An 18,801-nucleotide genomic window follows, 5' to 3' on the forward strand; every position below is an offset into this window, starting at 1 on the left:
TGAAGTCTGGAGGGTGAATCAGAAGAAGTAGAAGAAGGAGAAGGAGAAGGTGAAGTCTGGAGGTTGAATCAGAAGAAGTAGAAGAAGGAGAAGGAGAAGGTGAAGTCTGGAGGGTGATGCAGAAGAAGCAGAAGAAGGAGAAGGAGAAGGTGAAGTCACGAGGGTGAATCAGAAGAAGCAGAAGAAGGAGATGGAGAAGGTGAAGTCTGGAGGGTGAATCAGAAGAAGCAGAAGAAGGAGAAGGAGAAGGTGAAGTCTGGAGGGTGAAGCAGAAGAAGCAGAAGAAGGAGAAGGTGAAGTCAGGAGGGTGAATCAGAAGAAGCAGAAGAAGGAGAAGGGGAGGGTGAAGTCTGGAGGGTGAATCAGAAGAAGCAGAAGAAGGAGAAGGAGAAGGTGAAGTCTGGAGGGTGCATCAGAAGAAGCAGAAGAAGGAGATGGAGAAGGTGAAGTCTGGAGGGTGAATCAGAAGAAGCAGAAGAAGGATAAGGAGAAGGTGAAGTCTGGAGGGTGAATCAGAAGAAGCAGAAGAAGGAGAAGGAGCAGGTGAAGACAGGAGGGAGAAGCAGAAGAAGCAGAAGAAGGAGAAGGAGAAGCTGAAGTCTGGAGGGTGAATCAGAAGAAGTAGAAGAAGGAGAGGGCGAAGGTGAAGTCAGGAGGGTGAATCAGAAGAAGCTAAAGAAGGAGAAGGAGAAGGTGAAGTCTGGAGGGTGAATCAGAGGAAGCAGAAGAAGGAGAAGGAGAAGGTGAAGTCAGGAGGGTGAAGCAGAAGAAGCAGAAGAAGGAGAAGGAGAAGGTGAAGTCTGGAGGGAGAAGCAGAAGAAGGAGAAGGAGAAGGTGAAGTATGGAGGGTGAATCAGAAGAAGTAGAAGAAGGAGAAGGAGAAGCTAAAGTCTGGATTGTGAAGCAGAAGAATCAGAAGAAGGAGAAGGAGAAGGTGAAGTCTGGAGGGAGAAGCAGAAGAAGCAGAAGAAGGAGAAGGAGAAGGTGAAGTCTGGAGGGCGAAGCAGAAGACGTAAAAGAAGGAGATGGAGAAGGTGAAGTCTGGAGGTTGAATCAGAAGAAGCAGAAGAAGGAGAAGGAGAAGGTGAAGTCTGGAGGGAGAAGCAGACGAAGCAGAAGAAGGAGAAGGAGAAGGTGAAGTCTGGAGGGTGAAGCAGAAGAAGCAGAAGAAGGAGAAGGAGAAGGTGAAGTCTGGAGGGTGAATCAGAAGAAGCAGAAGAAGGAGAAGGAGAAGGTGAAGTCAGGAGGGTGAATCAGAAGAAGCAGAAGAAGGAGAAGGAGAAGGTGAAGTCAGGAGGGTGAAGCAGAAGAAGTAGAAGAAGGAGAAGGAGAAGGTGAAGTCTGGAGGGTGAAGCAGAAGAAGCAGAAGAAGGAGAAGGAGAAGTTGAAGTCTGGAGGGTGAATCAGAAGAAGCAGAAGAAGGAGAAGGAGAAGGTGAAGTCAGGAGGGTGAAGCAGAAGAAGTAGAAGAAGGAGAAGGAGAAGGTGAAGTCTGGAGGGTGAAGCAGAAGAAGCAGAAGAAGGAGAAGGAGAAGTTGAAGTTTGGAGGGTGAATCAGAAGAAGCAGAAGAAGGAGAAGGAGAAGGTGAAGTCAGGAGGGTGAAGCAGAAGAAGTAGAAGAAGGAGAAGGAGCAGCTGAAGTCTGGAGGGTGAAGCAGAAGAAGCAGAAGAAGGAGAAGGAGAAGGTGAAGTCTGGAGGGTGAATCAGAAGAATTAGAAGAAGGAGAAGGAGAAGGTGAAGTCTGGAAGGAGAAGCAGAAGAAGTAGAAGAAGGAGAAGGAGAAGGTGAAGTCTGGAGGGTGAATCAGAAGAAGTAGAAGAAGGAGAAGGAGAAGGTGAAGTCTGGAGGGAGAAGCAGAAGAAGCAGAAGAAGGAGCAGGAGAAGGTGAAGTCTGGATGGAGAAGCCGAAGAAGTAGAAGAAGGAGAAGGAGAAGGTGAAGTCTGGAGGGTGAATCCGAAGAAGTAGAGAAGGAGAAGGAGAAGGTGAAGTCTGGAGGGAGAAGCAGAAGAAGCAGAAGAAGGAGAAGGAGAAGGTGAAGTCTGGCGGGTGAATCAGAAGAAGCAGAAGAAGGAGAAGGAGAAGGTGAAGTCTGGAGGGTGAATCAGAAGAAGTAGAAGAAGGAGATGGATAAGGTGAAGTCTGGAGGGAGAAGCAGAAGAAGTAGAAGAAGGAGAAGGAGAAGGTGAAGTCTGGAGGGTGAATCAGAAGAAGTAGAAGAAGGAGAAGGAGAAGGTGAAGTCTGGAGGGCGAAGCAGTAGAAGCAGAAGAAGGAGAAGGAGAAGGTGAAGTCGGGAGGGTGAAGCAGAAGAAGCAGAAGAAGGAGAAGGAGAAGGTGAAGTCTGGAGGGTGAATCAGAAGAAGTAGAAGAAGGAGAAGGAGAAGGAGAAGTCTGGAGGGAGAAGCAGAAGAAGTAGAAGAAGGAGAAGGAGAAGGTGAAGTCTGGAGGGTGAATCAGAAGAGGTAGAGGAAGGAGAAGGAGAAGGTGAAGTCTGGAGGGAGAAGCAGAAGAAGCAGAAGAAGGAGACGGAGAAGATGAAGTCTGGAGGGTGAATCAGAAGAAGCAGAAGAAGGAGAAGGAGAAGGTGAAGTCTGGAGGGTGAATCAGAAGAAGTATAAGAAGGAGAAGGAGAAGGTGAAGTCTGGAGTGTGAATCAGAAGAAGCAGAAGAAGGAGAAGGAGAAGGTGCAGTCAGGAGGGTGAAGCAGAAGAAGTAGAAGAAGGAGAAGGAGAAGGTGAAGTCTGGAGGGTGAAGCAGAAGAAGCAGAAGAAGAAGAAGGAGAAGGTGAAGTCTGGAGGGTGAATCAGAAGAAGCAGAAGAAGGAGAAGGAGAGGGTGAAGTCAGGAGGGTGAAGCAGAACAAGTAGAACAAGGAGAAGGAGAAGCTGAAGTCTGGAGGGTGAAGCAGAAGAAGCAGAAGAAGGAGAAGGAGAAGGTGAAGTCTGGAGGGTGAATCAGAAGAAGTAGAAGAAGGAGAAGGAGAAGGTGAAGTCTGGAGGGAGAAGGAGAAGAAGGAGAAGAAGGAGAAGGAGCAGGTGAAGTCTGGAGGGTGAATCAGAAGAAGTAGAAGAAGGAGAAGGAGAAGGTGAAGTCTGGAGGGAGAAGCAGAAGAAGCAGAAGAAGGAGAAGGAGAAGGTGAAGTCTGGAGGGAGAAGCAGAAGAAGTAGAAGAAGGAGAAGGAGAAGGTGAAGTCTGGAGGGTGAATCAGAAGAAGTAGAAGAAGGAGAAGGAGAAGGTGAAGTCAGGAGGGTGCATCAGAAGAAGCAGAAGAAGGAGAAGGAGATGGTGAAGTCAGGAGGGTGAAGCAGAAGAAGCAGAAGAAGGAGAAGGAGAAGATGAAGTCTGGAGGGTGAATCAGAAGAAGCAGAAGAAGGAGAAGGTGAAGTCTGGAGGGTGAATCAGAAAAAGTATAAGAAGGAGAAGGAGAAGGTGAAGTCTGGAGTGTGAATCAGAAGAAGCAGAAAAAGGAGAAGGAGAAGGTGCAGTCAGGAGGGTGAAGCAGAAGAAGTAGAAGAAGGAGAAGGAGAAGGTGAAGTCTGGAGGGTGAAGCAGAAGAAGCAGAAGAAGAAGAAGGAGAAGGTGAAGTCTGGAGGGTGAATCAGAAGAAGCAGAAGAAGGAGAAGGAGAAGGTGAAGTCAGTAGGGTGAAGCAGAAGAAGTAGAACAAGGAGAAGGAGAAGCTGAAGTCTGGAGGGTGAAGCAGAAGAAGCAGAAGAAGGAGAAGGAGAAGTTGAAGTCTGGAGGGTGAATCAGAAGAAGTAGAAGAAGGAGAAGGAGAAGGTGAAGTCTGGAGGGTGAATCAGAAGAAGTAGAAGAAGGAGAATGAGAAGGTGAAGTCTGGAGGGTGATGCAGAAGAAGCAGAAGAAGGAGAAGGAGAAGGTGAAGTCACGAGGGTGAATCAGAAGAAGCAGAAGAAGGAGATGGAGAAGGTGAAGTCTGGAGGGTGAATCAGAAGAAGCAGAAGAAGGAGAAGGAGAAGGTGAAGTTTGGAGGGTGAAGCAGAAGAAGCAGAAGAAGGGGAAGGTGAAGTCAGGAGGGTGAATCAGAAGAAGCAGAAGAAGGAGAAGGGGAGGGTGAAGTCTGGAGGGTGAATCAGAAGAAGCAGAAGAAGGAGAAGGAGAAGGTGAAGTCTGGAGGGTGCATCAGAAGAAGCAGAAGAAGGAGATGGAGAAGGTGAAGTCCGGAGGGTGAATCAGAAGAAGCAGAAGAAGGATAAGGAGAAGGTGAAGTCTGGAGGGTGAATCAGAAGAAGCAGAAGAAGGAGAAGGAGCAGGTGAAGACAGGAGGGAGAAGCAGAAGAAGCAGAAGAAGGAGAAGGAGAAGCTGAAGTCTGGAGGGTGAATCAGAAGAAGTAGAAGAAGGAGAGGGCGAAGGTGAAGTCAGGAGGGTGAATCAGAAGAAGCTAAAGAAGGAGAAGGAGAAGGTGAAGTCTGGAGGGTGAATCAGAGGAAGCAGAAGAAGGAGAAGGAGAAGGTGAAGTCAGGAGGGTGAAGCAGAAGAAGCAGAAGAAGGAGAAGGAGAAGGTGAAGTCTGGAGGGAGAAGCAGAAGAAGGAGAAGGAGAAGGTGAAGTCTGGAGGGTGAATCAGAAGAAGTAGAAGAAGGAGAAGGAGAAGCTAAAGTCTGGATTGTGAAGCAGAAGAATCAGAAGAAGGAGAAGGAGAAGGTGAAGTCTGGAGGGAGAAGCAGAAGAAGCAGAAGAAGGAGAAGGAGAAGGTGAAGTCTGGAGGGCGAAGCAGAAGACGTAAAAGAAGGAGATGGAGAAGGTGAAGTCTGGAGGTTGAATCAGAAGAAGCAGAAGAAGGAGAAGGAGAAGGTGAAGTCTGGAGGGAGAAGCAGACGAAGCAGAAGAAGGAGAAGGAGAAGGTGAAGTCTGGAGGGTGAAGCAGAAGAAGCAGAAGAAGGAGAAGGAGAAGGGGAAGTCTGGAGGGTGAATCAGAAGAAGCAGAAGAAGGAGAAGGAGAAGGTGAAGTCTGGAGGGTAAATCAGAAGAAGCAGAAGAAGGAGAAGGAGAAGGTGAAGTCAGGAGGGTGAATCAGAAGAAGCAGAAAAAGGAGAAGGAGAAGGTGAAGTCTGGAGGGTGAATCAGAGTAAGCAGAAGAAGGAGAAGGAGAAGGTGAAGTCTGGAGGGACAAGCAGAAGTAGCAGATGAAGGAGAAGGAGAAGGTGAAGTCTGGAGGGTGAATCATAAGAACCAGAAGAAGGAGAAGGAGAAGGTGAAGTCTGGAGGGTGAATCAGAAGAAGTAGGAGATGGAGAAGGAGAAGGTGAAGTCTGGAGGGTGAATCAGAAGAAGGAGAAGAAGGAGAAGGAGAAGGTGAAGTCAGGAGGGTGAAGCAGAAGAAGTAGAAGAAGGAGAAGGTGAAGTCTGGAGGGTGAAGCAGAAGAAGCAGAAGAAGGAGAAGGAGAAGTTGAAGCCTGGCGGGTGAATCAGAAGAAGCAGAAGAAGGAGAAGGAGAAGGTGAAGTCACGTGGGTGAAGCAGAAGAAGTAGAAGAAGGAAGAAGGAGAAGGTGAAGTCTGGAGGGTGAAGCAGAAGAAGCAGAAGAAGGAGAAGGAGAAGTTGAAGTCTGGAGGGTGAATCAGAAGAAGCAGAAGAAGGAGAAGGAGAAGGTGAAGTCAGGAGGGTGAAGCAGAAGAAGTAGAAGAAGGAGAAGGAGAAGCTGAAGTCTGGAGGGTAAAGCAGAAGAAGCAGAAGAAGGAGAAGGAGAAGGTGAAGTCTGGAGGGTGAATCAGAAGAATTAGAAGAAGGAGAAGGAGAAGGTGAAGTCTGGAAGGAGAAGCAGAAGAAGTAGAAGAAGGAGAAGGAGAAGGTGAAGTCTGGAGGGTGAATCAGAAGAAGCAGAAGAAGGAGAAGGAGAAGGTGAAGTCTGGATGGAGAAGCAGAAGAAGTAGAAGAAGGAGAAGGAGAAGGTGAAGTCTGGAGGGTTAATCAGAAGAAGTAGAGAAGGAGAAGGAGAAGGTGAAGTCTGGAGGGAGAAGCAGAAGAAGCAGAAGAAGGAGAAGGAGAAGTTGAAGTCTGGCGGGTGAATCAGAAGAAGCAGAAGAAGGAGAAGGAGAAGGTGAAGTCTGGAGGGTGAATCAGAAGAAGTAGAAGAAGGAGAAGGATAAGGTGAAGTCTGGAGGGAGAAGCAGAAGAAGTAGAAGAAGGAGAAGGAGAAGGTGAAGTCTGGAGGGTGAATCAGAAGAAGTAGAAGACGGAGAAGGAGAAGGTGAAGTCTGGAGGGAGAAGCAGAAGAAGCAGAAGAAGGAGAAGGAGAAGGTGAAGTCGGGAGGGTGAAGCAGAAGAAGCAGAAGAAGGAGAAGGAGAAGGTGAAGTCTGGAGGGTGAATCAGAAGAAGTAGAAGAAGGAGAAGGAGAAGGTGAAGTCTGGAGGGAGAAGCAGAAGAAGTAGAAGAAGGAGAAGGAGAAGGTGAAGTCTGGAGGGTGAATCAGAAGAAGTAGAGGAAGGAGAAGGAGAAGGTGAAGTCCGGAGGGAGAAGCAGAAGAAGCAGAAGAAGGAGACGGAGAAGATGAAGTCTGGAGGGTGAATCAGAAGAAGGAGAAGGAGAAGGTGAAGTCTGGAGGGTGAATCAGAAGCAGTATAAGAAGGAGAAGGAGAAGGTGAAGTCTGGAGTGTGAATCAGAAGAAGCAGAAGAAGGAGAAGGAGAAGGTGCAGTCAGGAGGGTGAAGCAGAAGAAGTAGAAGAAGGAGAAGGAGAAGGTGAAGTCTGGAGGGTGAAGCAGAAGAAGCAGAAGAAGGAGAAGGAGAAGGTGAAGTCAGGAGGGTGAAGCAGAAGAAGCAGAAGAAGGAGAAGGAGAAGGTGAAGTCAGGAGGGTGAACCAGAAGAAGCAGAAGAGGGAGAAGGAGAGGGTGAAGTCTGGAGGGTGAAGCAGAAGGAGCAGAAGAAGGAGAAGGAGAAGGTGAAGTCAGGAGGGTGAAGCAGAAGAAGTAGAAGAAGGAGAAGGAGAAGGTGAAGTCTGGAGGGTGAAGCAGAAGAAGCAGAAGAAGGAGAAGGAGAAGGTGAAGTCAGGAGGGTGAATCAGAAGAAGCAGAAGAAGGAGAAGGAGAGGGTGAAGTGTGGAGGGTGAATCAGAAGAAGCAGAAGAAGGAGAAGGAGAAGGTGAAGTCTGGAGGGTGAATCAGAAGAAGCAGAAGAAGGAGATGGAGAAGGTGAAGTCTGGAGGGTGAATCAGAAGAAGCAGAAGAAGGATAAGGAGAAGGTGAAGTCTGGAGGGTGAATCAGAAGAAGCAGAAGAAGGAGAAGGAGCAGGTGAAGAAATGAGGGAGAAGCAGAAGAAGCAGAAGAAGGAGAAGGAGAAGCTGAAGTCTGGAGGGTGAATCAGAAGAAGTAGAAGAAGGAGAGGGCGTAGGTGAAGTCAGGAGGGTGAATCAGAAGAAGCTAAAGAAGGAGAAGGAGAAGGTGAAGTCTGGAGGGTGAATCAGAGGAAGCAGAAGAAGGAGAAGGAGAAGGTGAAGTCAGGAGGGTGAAGCAGAAGAAGCAGAAGAAGGAGAAGGAGAAGGTGAAGTCTGGAGGGAGAAGCAGAAGAAGGAGAAGGAGAAGGTGAAGTCTGGAGGGTGAATCAGAAGAAGTAGAAGAAGGAGAAGGAGAAGCTAAAGTCTGGATTGTGAAGCAGAAGAATCAGAAGAAGGAGAAGGAGAAGGTGAAGTCTGGAGGGAGAAGCAGAAGAAGCAGAAGAAGGAGAAGGAGAAGGTGAAGTCTGGAGGGCGAAGCAGAAGACGTAAAAGAAGGAGATGGAGAAGGTGAAGTCTGGAGGTTGAATCAGAAGAAGCAGAAGAAGGAGAAGGAGAAGGTGAAGTCTGGAGGGAGAAGCAGACGAAGCAGAAGAAGGAGAAGGAGAAGGTGAAGTCTGGAGGGTGAAGCAGAAGAAGCAGAAGAAGGAGAAGGAGAAGGTGAAGTCTGGAGGGTGAATCAGAAGAAGCAGAAGAAGGAGAAGGAGAAGGTGAAGTCTGGAGGGTGAATCAGAAGAAGCAGAAGAAGGAGAAGGAGAAGGTGAAGTCAGGAGGGTGAATCAGAAGAAGCAGAAGAAGGAGAAGGAGAAGGTGAAGTCAGGAGGGTGAAGCAGAAGAAGTAGAAGAAGGAGAAGGAGAAGGTGAAGTCTGGAGGGTGAATCATAAGAACCAGAAGAAGGAGAAGGAGAAGGTGAAGTCTGGAGGGTGAATCAGAAGAAGTAGGAGATGGAGAAGGAGAAGGTGAAGTCTGGAGGCTGAATCAGAAGAAGCAGAAGAAGGAGAAGGAGAAGGTGAAGTCAGGAGGGTGAAGCAGAAGAAGTAGAAGAAGGAGAAGGTGAAGTCTGGAGGGTGAAGCAGAAGAAGCAGAAGAAGGAGAAGGAGAAGTTGAAGCCTGGAGGGTGAATCAGAAGAAGCAGAAGAAGGAGAAGGAGAAGGTGAAGTCAGGAGGGTGAAGCAGAAGAAGTAGAAGAAGGAGAAGGAGAAGGTGAAGTCTGGAGGGTGAAGCAGAAGAAGCAGAAGAAGGAGAAGGAGAAGTTGAAGTCTGGAGGGTGAATCAGAAGAAGCAGAAGAAGGAGAAGGAGAAGGTGAAGTCTGGAGGGTGAATCAGAAGAATTAGAAGAAGGAGAAGGAGAAGGTGAAGTCTGGAAGGAGAAGCAGAAGAAGTACAAGAAGGAGAAGGTGAAGTCTGGAGGGTGAATCAGAAGAAGTAGAAGAAGGAGAAGGAGAAGGTGAAGTCTGGAGGGAGAAGCAGAAGAAGCAGAAGAAGGAGAAGGAGAAGGTGAAGTCTGGATGGAGAAGCAGAAGAAGTAGAAGAAGGAGAAGGAGAAGGTGAAGTCTGGAGGGTGAATCAGAAGAAGTAGAAAAGGAGAAGGAGAAGGTGAAGTCTGGAGGGAGAAGCAGAAGAAGCAGAAGAAGGAGAAGGAGAAGGTGAAGTCTGGCGGGTGAATCAGAAGAAGCAGAAGAAGGAGAAGGAGAAGGTGAAGTCTGGAGGGTGAATCAGAAGAAGTAGAAGAAGGAGAAGGATAAGGTGAAGTCTGGAGGGAGAAGCAGAAGAAGTAGAAGAAGGAGAAGGATATGGTGAAGTCTGGAGGGAGAAGCAGAAGAAGTAGAAGAAGGAGAAGGAGAAGGTGAAGTCTGGAGGGAGAAGCAGAAGAAGCAGAAGAAGGAGAAGGAGAAGGTGAAGTCGGGAGGGTGAAGCAGAAGAAGCAGAAGAAGGAGAAGGAGAAGGTGAAGTCTGGAGGGTGAATCAGAAGAAGTAGAAGAAGGAGAAGGAGAAGGTGAAGTCTGGAGGGAGAAGCAGAAGAAGTAGAAGAAGGAGAAGGAGAAGGTGAAGTCTGGAGGGTGAATCAGAAGAAGTAGAGGAAGGAGAAGGAGAAGGTGAAGTCTGGAGGGAGAAGCAGAAGAAGCAGAAGAAGGAGACGGAGAAGATGAAGTCTGGAGCGTGAATCAGAAGAAGCAGAAGAAGGAGAAGGAGAAGGTGAAGTCTGGAGGGTGAATCAGAAGAAGTATAAGAAGGAGAAGGAGAAGGTGAAGTCTGGAGTGTGAATCAGAAGAAGCAGAAGAAGGAGAAGGAGAAGGTGCAGTCAGGAGGGTGAAGCAGAAGAAGTAGAAGAAGGAGAAGGAGAAGGTGAAGTCTGGAGGGTGAAGCAGAAGAAGCAGAAGAAGGAGAAGGAGAAGGTGAAGTCAGGAGGGTGAATCAGAAGAAGCAGAAGAAGGAGAAGGAGAGGGTGAAGTCTGGAGGGTGAATCAGAAGAAGCAGAAGAAGGAGAAGGAGAAGGTGAAGTCTGGAGGGTGAATCAGAAGAAGCAGAAGAAGGATAAGGAGAAGGTGAAGTCTGGAGGGTGAATCAGAAGAAGCAGAAGAAGGAGAAGGAGCAGGTGAAGAAATGAGGGAGAAGCAGAAGAAGCAGAAGAAGGAGAAGGAGAAGCTGAAGTCTGGAGGGTGAATCAGAAGAAGTAGAAGAAGGAGAGGGCGAAGGTGAAGTCAGGAGGGTGAATCAGAAGAAGCTAAAGAAGGAGAAGGAGAAGGTGAAGTCTGGAGGGTGAATCAGAGGAAGCAGAAGAAGGAGAAGGAGAAGGTGAAGTCAGGAGGGTGAAGCAGAAGAAGCAGAAGAAGGAGAAGGAGAAGATGAAGTCTGGAGGGAGAAGCAGAAGAAGGAGAAGGAGAAGGTGAAGTCTGGAGGGTGAATCAGAAGAAGTAGAAGAAGGAGAAGGAGAAGCTAAAGTCTGGATTGTGAAGCAGAAGAATCAGAAGAAGGAGAAGGAGAAGGTGAAGTCTGGAGGGAGAAGCAGAAGAAGCAGAAGAAGGAGAAGGAGAAGGTGAAGTCTGGAGGGCGAAGCAGAAGACGTAAAAGAAGGAGATGGAGAAGGTGAAGTCTGGAGGTTGAATCAGAAGAAGCAGAAGAAGGAGAAGGAGAAGGTGAAGTCTGGAGGGAGAAGCAGACGAAGCAGAAGAAGGAGAAGGAGAAGGTGAAGTCTGGAGGGTGAAGCAGAAGAAGCAGAAGAAGGAGAAGGAGAAGGTGAAGTCTGGAGGGTGAATCAGAAGAAGCAGAAGGAGAAGGAGATGGTGAAGTCTGGAGGGTGAATCAGAAGAAGCAGAAGAAGGAGAAGGAGAAGGTGAAGTCAGGAGGGTGAATCAGAAGAAGCAGAAGAAGGAGAAGGAGAAGGTGAAGTCAGGAGGGTGAAGCAGAAGAAGTAGAAGAAGGAGAAGGAGAAGGTGAAGTCAGGAGGGTGAAGCAGAATAAGTAGAAGAAGGAGAAGGAGAAGGTGAAGTCTGGAGGGTGAAGCAGAAGAAGCAGAAGAAGGAGAAGGAGAAGTTGAAGTCTGGAGGGTGAATCAGAAGAAGCAGAAGAAGGAGAAGGAGAAGGTGAAGTCAGGAGGGTGAAGCAGAAGAAGTAGAAGAAGGAGAAGGAGAAGCTGAAGTCTGGAGGGTGAAGCAGAAGAAGCAGAAGAAGGAGAAGGAGAAGGTGAAGTCTGGAGGGTGAATCTGAAGAATTAGAAGAAGGAGAAGGAGAAGGTGAAGTCTGGAAGGAGAAGCAGGAGAAGTAGAAGAAGGAGAAGGAGAAGGTGAAGTCTGGAGGGTGAATCAGAAGAAGTAGAAGAAGGAGAAGGAGAAGGTGAAGTCTGGAGGGAGAAGCAGAAGAAGCAGAAGAAGGAGAAGGAGAAGGTGAAGTCTGGATGGAGAAGCAGAAGAAGTAGAAGAAGGAGAAGGAGAAGGTGAAGTCTGGAGGGTGAATCAGAAGAAGTAGAGAAGGAGAAGGAGAAGGTGAAGTCTGGAGGGAGAAGCAGAAGAAGCAGAAGAAGGAGAAGGAGAAGGTGAAGTCTGGCGGGTGAATCAGAAGAAGCAGAAGAAGGAGAAGGAGAAGGTGAATTCTGGAGGGTGAATCAGAAGAAGTATAAGAAGGAGAAGGAGAAGGTGAAGTCTGGAGTGTGAATCAGAAGAAGCAGAAGAAGGAGAAGGAGAAGGTGCAGTCAGGAGGGTGAAGCAGAAGAAGTAGAAGAAGGAGAAGGAGAAGGTGAAGTCTGGAGGGTGAAGCAGAAGAAGCAGAAGAAGGAGAAGGAGAAGGTGAAGTCAGGAGGGTGAATCAGAAGAAGCAGAAGAAGGAGAAGGAGAGGGTGAAGTCTGGAGGGTGAATCAGAAGAAGCAGAAGAAGGAGAAGGAGAAGGTGAAGTCTGGAGGGTGATTCAGAAGAAGCAGAAGAAGGAGATGGAGAAGGTGAAGTCTGGAGGGTGAATCAGAAGAAGCAGAAGAAGGATAAGGAGAAGGTGAAGTCTAGAGGGTGAATCAGAAGAAGCAGAAGAAGGAGAAGGAGCAGGTGAAGACAGGAGGTAGAAGCAGAAGAAGCAGAAGAAGGAGAAGCAGAAGCTGAAGTCTGGAGGGTGAATCAGAAGAAGTAGAAGAAGGAGAGGGCGAAGGTGAAGTCAGGAGGGTGAATCAGAAGAAGCTAAAGAAGGAGAAGGAGAAGGTGAAGTCTGGAGGGTGAATCAGAGGAAGCAGAAGAAGGAGAAGGAGAAGGTGAAGTCAGGAGGGTGAAGCAGAAGAAGCGGAAGAAGGAGAAGGAGAAGGTGAAGTCTGGAGGGAGAAGCAGAAGAAGGAGAAGGAGAAGGTGAAGTCTGGAGGGTGAATCAGAAGAAGTAGAAGAAGGAGAAGGAGAAGCTAAAGTCTGGATTGTGAAGCAGAAGAATCAGAAGAAGGAGAAGGAGAAGGTGAAGTCTGGAGGGAGAATCAGAAGAAGCAGAAGAAGGAGAAGGAGAAGGTGAAGTCTGGAGGGAGAAGCAGACGAAGCAGAAGAAGGAGCAGGAGAAGGTGAAGTCTGGAGGGTGAAGCAGAAGAAGCAGAAGAAGGAGAAGGAGAAGGTGAAGTCTGGAGGGTGAATCAGAAGAAGCAGAAGAAGGAGAAGGAGAAGGTGAAGTCTGGAGGGTGAATCAGAAGAAGCAGAAGAAGGAGAAGGAGATGGTGAAGTCAGGAGGGTGAATCAGAAGAAGCAGAAGAAGGAGAAGGAGAAGGTGAAGTCTGGAGGGTAAATCAGAAGAAGCAGAAGAAGGAGAAGGAGAAGGTGAAGTCAGGAGGGTGAAGCAGAAGAAGTAGAAGAAGGAGAAGGAGAAGGTGAAGTCTGGAGGGTGAAGCAGAAGAAGCAGAAGAAGGAGAAGGAGAAGTTGAAGTCTGGAGGGTGAATCAGAAGAAGCAGAAGAAGGAGAAGGAGAAGGTGAAGTCAGGAGGGTGAAGCAGAAGAAGTAGAAGAAGGAGAAGGAGAAGGTGAAGTCTGGAGGGTGAAGCAGAAGAAGCAGAAGAAGGAGAAGGAGAAGTTGAAGTCTGGAGGGTGAATCAGAAGAAGCAGAAGAAGGAGAAGGAGAAGGTGAAGTCAGGAGGGTGAAGCAGAAGAAGTAGAAGAAGGAGAAGGAGAAGCTGAAGTCTGGAGGGTGAAGCAGAAGAAGCAGAAGAAGGAGAAGGAGAAGGTGAAGTCTGGAGGGTGAATCCGAAGAATTAGAAGAAGGAGAAGGAGATGGTGAAGTCTGGAAGGAGAAGCAGAAGAAGTAGAAGAAGGAGAAGGAGAAGGTGAAGTCTGGAGGGTGAATCAGAAGAAGTAGAAGAAGGAGAAGGAGAAGGTGAAGTCTGGAGGGAGAAGCAGAAGAAGCAGAAGAAGGAGCAGGAGAAGGTGAAGTCTGGATGGAGAAGCAGAAGAAGTAGAAGAAGGAGAAGGAGAAGGTGAAGTCTGGAGGGTGAATCAGAAGAAGTAGAGAAGGAGAAGGAGCAGGTGAAGTCTGGAGGGAGAAGCAGAAGAAGCAGAAGAAGGAGAAGGAGAAGGTGAAGTCTGGCGGGTGAATCAGAAGAAGCAGAAGAAGGAGAAGGAGAAGGTGAAGTCTGGAGGGTGAATCAGAAGAAGTAGAAGAAGGAGAAGGATAAGGTGAAGTCTGGAGGGAGAAGCAGAAGAAGTAGAAGAAGGAGAAGGAGAAGGTGAAGTCTGGAGGGTGAATCAGAAGAAGTAGAAGAAGGAGAAGGAGAAGGTGAAGTCTGGAGGGCGAAGCAGAAGAAGCAGAAGAAGGAGAAGGAGAAGGTGAAGTCGGGAGGGTGAAGCAGAAGAAGCAGAAGAAGGAGAAGGAGAAGGTGAAGTCTGGAGGGTGAATCAGAAGAAGTAGAAGAAGGAGAAGGAGAAGGAGAAGTCTGGAGGGAGAAGCAGAAGAAGTAGAAGAAGGAGAAGGAGAAGGTGAAGTCTGGAGGGAGAATCAGAAGAAGTAGAGGAAGGAGAAGGAGAAGGTGAAGTCTGGAGGGAGAAGCAGAAGAAGCAGAAGAAGGAGACGGAGAAGATGAAGTCTGGAGGGTGAATCAGAAGAAGCAGAAGAAGGAGAAGGAGAAGGTGAAGTCTGGAGGGTGAATCAGAAGAAGTATAAGAAGGAGAAGGAGAAGGAGAAGTCTGGAGGTTGAATCAGAAGAAGCAGAAGAAGGAGAAGGAGAAGGTGAAGTCTGGAGGGAGAAGCAGACGAAGCAGAAGAAGGAGAAGGAGAAGGTGAAGTCTGGAGGGTGAAGCAGAAGAAGCAGAAGAAGGAGAAGGAGAAGGTGAAATCTGGAGGGTGAATCAGAAGAAGCAGAAGAAGGAGAAGGAGAAGGTGAAGTCTGGAGGGTGAATCCGAAGAAGCAGAAGAAGGAGAAGGAGAAGGTGAAGTCAGGAGGGTGAATCAGAAGAAGCAGAAGAAGGAGAAGGAGAAGGTGAAGTCAGGAGGGTGAAGCAGAAGAAGTAGAAGAAGGAGAAGGAGAAGGTGAAGTCTGGAGGGTGAAGCAGAAGAAGCAGAAGAAGGAGAAGGAGAAGTTGAAGTCTGGAGGGTGAATCAGAAGAAGCAGAAGAAGGAGAAGGAGAAGGTGAAGTCAGGAGTGTGAAGCAGAAGAAGTAGAAGAAGGAGAAGGAGAAGGTGAAGTCTGGAGGGTGAAGCAGAAGAAGCAGAAGAAGGAGAAGGAGAAGTTGAAGTCTGGAGGGTGAATCAGAAGAAGCAGAAGAAGGAGAAGGAGAAGGTGAAGTCAGGAGGGTGAAGCAGAAGAAGTAGAAGAAGGAGAAGGAGAAGCTGAAGTCTGGAGGGTGAAGCAGAAGAAGCAGAAGAAGGAGAAGGAGAAGGTGAAGTCTGGAGGGTGAATCCGAAGAATTAGAAGAAGGAGAAGGAGAAGGTGAAGTCTGGAAGGAGAAGCAGAAGAAGTAGAAGAAGGAGAAGGAGAAGGTGAAGTCTGGAGGGTGAATCAGAAGAAGTAGAAGAAGGAGAAGGAGAAGGTGAAGTCTGGAGGGAGAAGCAGAAGAAGCAGAAGAAGGAGCAGGAGAAGGTGAAGTCTGGATGGAGAAGCAGAAGAAGTAGAAGAAGGAGAAGGAGAAGGTGAAGTCTGGAGGGTGAATCAGAAGAAGTAGAAGAAGGAGAAGGAGAAGGTGAAGTCTGGAGGGAGAATCAGAAGAAGTAGAGGAAGGAGAAGGAGAAGGTGAAGTCTGGAGGGAGAAGCAGAAGAAGCAGAAGAAGGAGACGGAGAAGATGAAGTCTGGAGGGTGAATCAGAAGAAGCAGAAGAAGGAGAAGGAGAAGGTGAAGTCTGGAGGGTGAATCAGAAGAAGTATAAGAAGGAGAAGGAGAAGGTGAAGTCTGGAGTGTGAATCAGAAGAAGCAGAAGAAGGAGAAGGAGAAGGTGCAGTCAGGAGGGTGAAGCAGAAGAAGTAGAAGAAGGAGAAGGAGAAGGTGAAGTCTGGAGGGTGAAGCAGAAGAAGCAGAAGAAGAAGAAGGAGAAGGTGAAGTCTGGAGGGTGAATCAGAAGAAGCAGAAGAAGGAGAAGGAGAGGGTGAAGTCAGGAGGGTGAAGCAAAAGAAGTAGAACAAGGAGAAGGAGAAGCTGAAGTCTGGAGGGTGAAGCAGAAGAAGCAGAAGAAGGAGAAGGAGAAGGTGAAGTCTGGAGGGTGAATCAGAAGAAGTAGAAGAAGGAGAAGGAGAAGGTGAAGTCTGGAGGGAGAAGGAGAAGAAGTAGAAGAAGGAGAAGGAGCAGATGAAGTCTGGAGGGTGAATCAGAAGAAGTAGAAGAAGGAGAAGGAGAAGGTGAAGTCTGGAGGGAGAAGCAGAAGAAGCAGAAGAAGGAGAAGGAGAAGGTGAAGTCTGGAGGGAGAAGCAGAAGAAGTAGAAGAAGGAGAAGGAGAAGGTGAAGTCTGGAGGGTGAATCAGAAGAAGTAGAAGAAGGAGAAGGAGAAGGTGAAGTCAGGAGGGTGCATCAGAAGAAGCAGAAGAAGGAGAAGGAGATGGTGAAGTCAGGAGGGTGAAGCAGAAGAAGCAGAAGAAGGAGAAGGAGAAGATGAAGTCTGGAGGGTGAATCAGAAGAAGCAGAAAAAGGAGAAGGAGAAGGTGAAGTCTGGAGGGTGAATCAGAAAAAGTATAAGAAGGAGAAGGAGAAGGTGAAGTCTGGAGTGTGAATCAGAAGAAGCAGAAAAAGGAGAAGGAGAAGGTGCAGTCAGGAGGGTGAAGCAGAAGAAGTAGAAGAAGGAGAAGGAGAAGGTGAAGTCTGGAGGGTGAAGCAGAAGAAGCAGAAGAAGAAGAAGGAGAAGGTGAAGTCTGGAGGGTGAATCAGAAGAAGCAGAAGAAGGAGAAGGAGAAGGTGAAGTCAGGAGGGTGAAGCAGAAGAAGTAGAACAAGGAGAAGGAGAAGCTGAAGTCTGGAGGGTGAAGCAGAAGAAGCAGAAGAAGGAGAAGGAGAAGTTGAAGTCTGGAGGGTGAATCAGAAGAAGTAGAAGAAGGAGAAGGAGAAGGTGAAGTCTGGAGGGTGAATCAGAAGAAGTAGAAGAAGGAGAAGGAGAAGGTGAAGTCTGGAGGGTGATGCAGAAGAAGCAGAAGAAGGAGAAGGAGAAGGTGAAGTCACGAGGGTGAATCAGAAGAAGCAGAAGAAGGAGATGGAGAAGGTGAAGTCTGGAGGGTGAATCAGAAGAAGCAGAAGAAGGAGAAGGAGAAGGTGAAGTCTGGAGGGTGAAGCAGAAGAAGCAGAAGAAAGAGAAGGTGAAGTCAGGAGGGTGAATCAGAAGAAGCAGAAGAAGGAGAAGGGGAGGGTGAAGTCTGGAGGGTGAATCAGAAGAAGCAGAAGAAGGAGAAGGAGAAGGTGAAGTCTGGAGGGTGAATCAGAAGAAGCAGAAGAAGGAGATGGAGAAGGTGAAGTCTGGAGGGTGAATCAGAAGAAGCAGAAGAAGGATAAGGAGAAGGTGAAGTCTGGAGGGTGAATCAGAAGAAGCAGAAGAAGGAGAAGGAGCAGGTGAAGACAGGAGGGAGAAGCAGAAGAAGCAGAAGAAGGAGAAGGAGAAGGTGAAGTCTGGAGGGAGAAGCAGAAGAAGGAGAAGGAGAAGGTGAAGTCTGGAGGGTGAATCAGAAGAAGTAGAAGAAGGAGAAGGAGAAGCTAAAGTCTGGATTGTGAAGCAGAAGAATCAGAAGAAGGAGAAGGAGAAGGTGAAGTCTGGAGGGAGAAGCAGAAGAAGCAGAAGAAGGAGAAGGAGAAGGTGAAGTCTGGAGGGCGAAGCAGAAGACGTAAAAGAAGGAGATGGAGAAGGTGAAGTCTGGAGGTTGAATCAGAAGAAGCAGAAGAAGGAGAAGGAGAAGGTGAAGTCTGGAGGGAGAAGCAGACGAAGCAGAAGAAGGAGAAGGAGAAGGTGAAGTCTGGAGGGTGAAGCAGAAGAAGCAGAAGAAGGAGAAGGAGAAGGGGAAGTCTGGAGGGTGAATCAGAAGAAGCAGAAGAAGGAGAAGGAGAAGGTGAAGTCTGGAGGGTAAATCAGAAGAAGCAGAAGAAGGAGAAGGAGAAGGTGAAGTCAGGAGGGTGAATCAGAAGAAGCAGAAAAAGGAGAAGGAGAAGGTGAAGTCTGGAGGGTGAATCAGAGGAAGCAGAAGAAGGAGAAGGAGAAGGTGAAGTCTGGAGGGACAAGCAGAAGAAGCAGATGAAGGAGAAGGAGAAGGTGAAGTCTGGAGGGTGAATCATAAGAACCAGAAGAAGGAGAAGGAGAAGGTGAAGTCTGGAGGGTGAATCAGAAGAAGTAGGAGATGGAGAAGGAGAAGGTGAAGTCTGGAGGGTGAATCAGAAGAAGCAGAAGAAGGAGAAGGAGAAGGTGAAGTCAGGAGGGTGAAGCAGAAGAAGTAGAAGAAGGAGAAGGTGAAGTCTGGAGGGTGAAGCAGAAGAAGCAGAAGAAGGAGAAGGAGAAGTTGAAGCCTGGAGGGTGAATCAGAAGAAGCAGAAGAAGGAGAAGGAGAAGGTGAAGTCAGGAGGGTGAAGCAGAAGAAGTAGAAGAAGGAGAAGGAGAAGGTGAAGTCTGGAGGGTGAAGCAGAAGAAGCAGAAGAAGGAGAAGGAGAAGTTGAAGTCTGGAGGGTGAATCAGAAGAAGCAGAAGAAGGAGAAGGAGAAGGTGAAGTCTGGAGGGTGAATCAAAAGAATTAGAAGAAGGAGAAGGAGAAGGTGAAGTCTGGAAGGAGAAGCAGAAGAAGTACAAGAAGGAGAAGGTGAAGTCTGGAGGGTGAATCAGAAGAAGTAGAAGAAGGAGAAGGAGAAGGTGAAGTCTGGAGGGAGAAGCAGAAGAAGCAGAAGAAGGAGAAGGAGAAGGTGAAGTCTGGATGGAGAAGCAGAAGAAGTAGAAGAAGGAGAAGGAGAAGGTGAAGTCTGGAGGGTGAATCAGAAGAAGTAGAAAAGGAGAAGGAGAAGGTGAAGTCTGGAGGGAGAAGCAGAAGAAGCAGAAGAAGGAGAAGGAGAAGGTGAAGTCTGGCGGGTGAATCAGAAGAAGCAGAAGAAGGAGAAGGAGAAGGTGAAGTCTGGAGGGTGAATCAGAAGAAGTAGAAGAAGGAGAAGGATAAGGTGAAGTCTGGAGGGAGAAGCAGAAGAAGTAGAAGAAGGAGAAGGAGAAGGTGAAGTCTGGAGGGTGAATCAGAAGAAGTAGAAGAAGGAGAAGGAGAAGGTGAAGTCTGGAGGGAGAAGCAGAAGAAGCAGAAGAAGGAGAAGGAGAAGGTGAAGTCGGGAGGGTGAAGCAGAAGAAGCAGAAGAAGGAGAAGGAGAAGGTGAAGTCTGGAGGGTGAATCAGAAGAAGTAGAAGAAGGAGAAGGAGAAGGTGAAGTCTGGAGGGAGAAGCAGAAGAAGTAGAAGAAGGAGAAGGAGAAGGTGAAGTCTGGAGGGTGAATCAGAAGAAGTAGAGGAAGGAGAAGGAGAAGGTGAAGTCTGGAGGGAGAAGCAGAAGAAGCAGAAGAAGGAGACGGAGAAGATGAAGTCTGGAGGGTGAATCAGAAGAAGCAGAAGAAGGAGAAGGAGAAGGTGAAGTCTGGAGGGTGAATCAGAAGAAGTATAAGAAGGAGAAGGAGAAGGTGAAGTCTGGAGTGTGAATCAGAAGA

This window comes from Somniosus microcephalus, chromosome 5 (genome assembly GCF_052327205.1).
Source record: "Somniosus microcephalus isolate GS21.2 chromosome 5, FLI_Smic_1.0, whole genome shotgun sequence".
In the NCBI taxonomy this organism is placed as follows: Eukaryota; Metazoa; Chordata; class Chondrichthyes; order Squaliformes; family Somniosidae; genus Somniosus; species Somniosus microcephalus.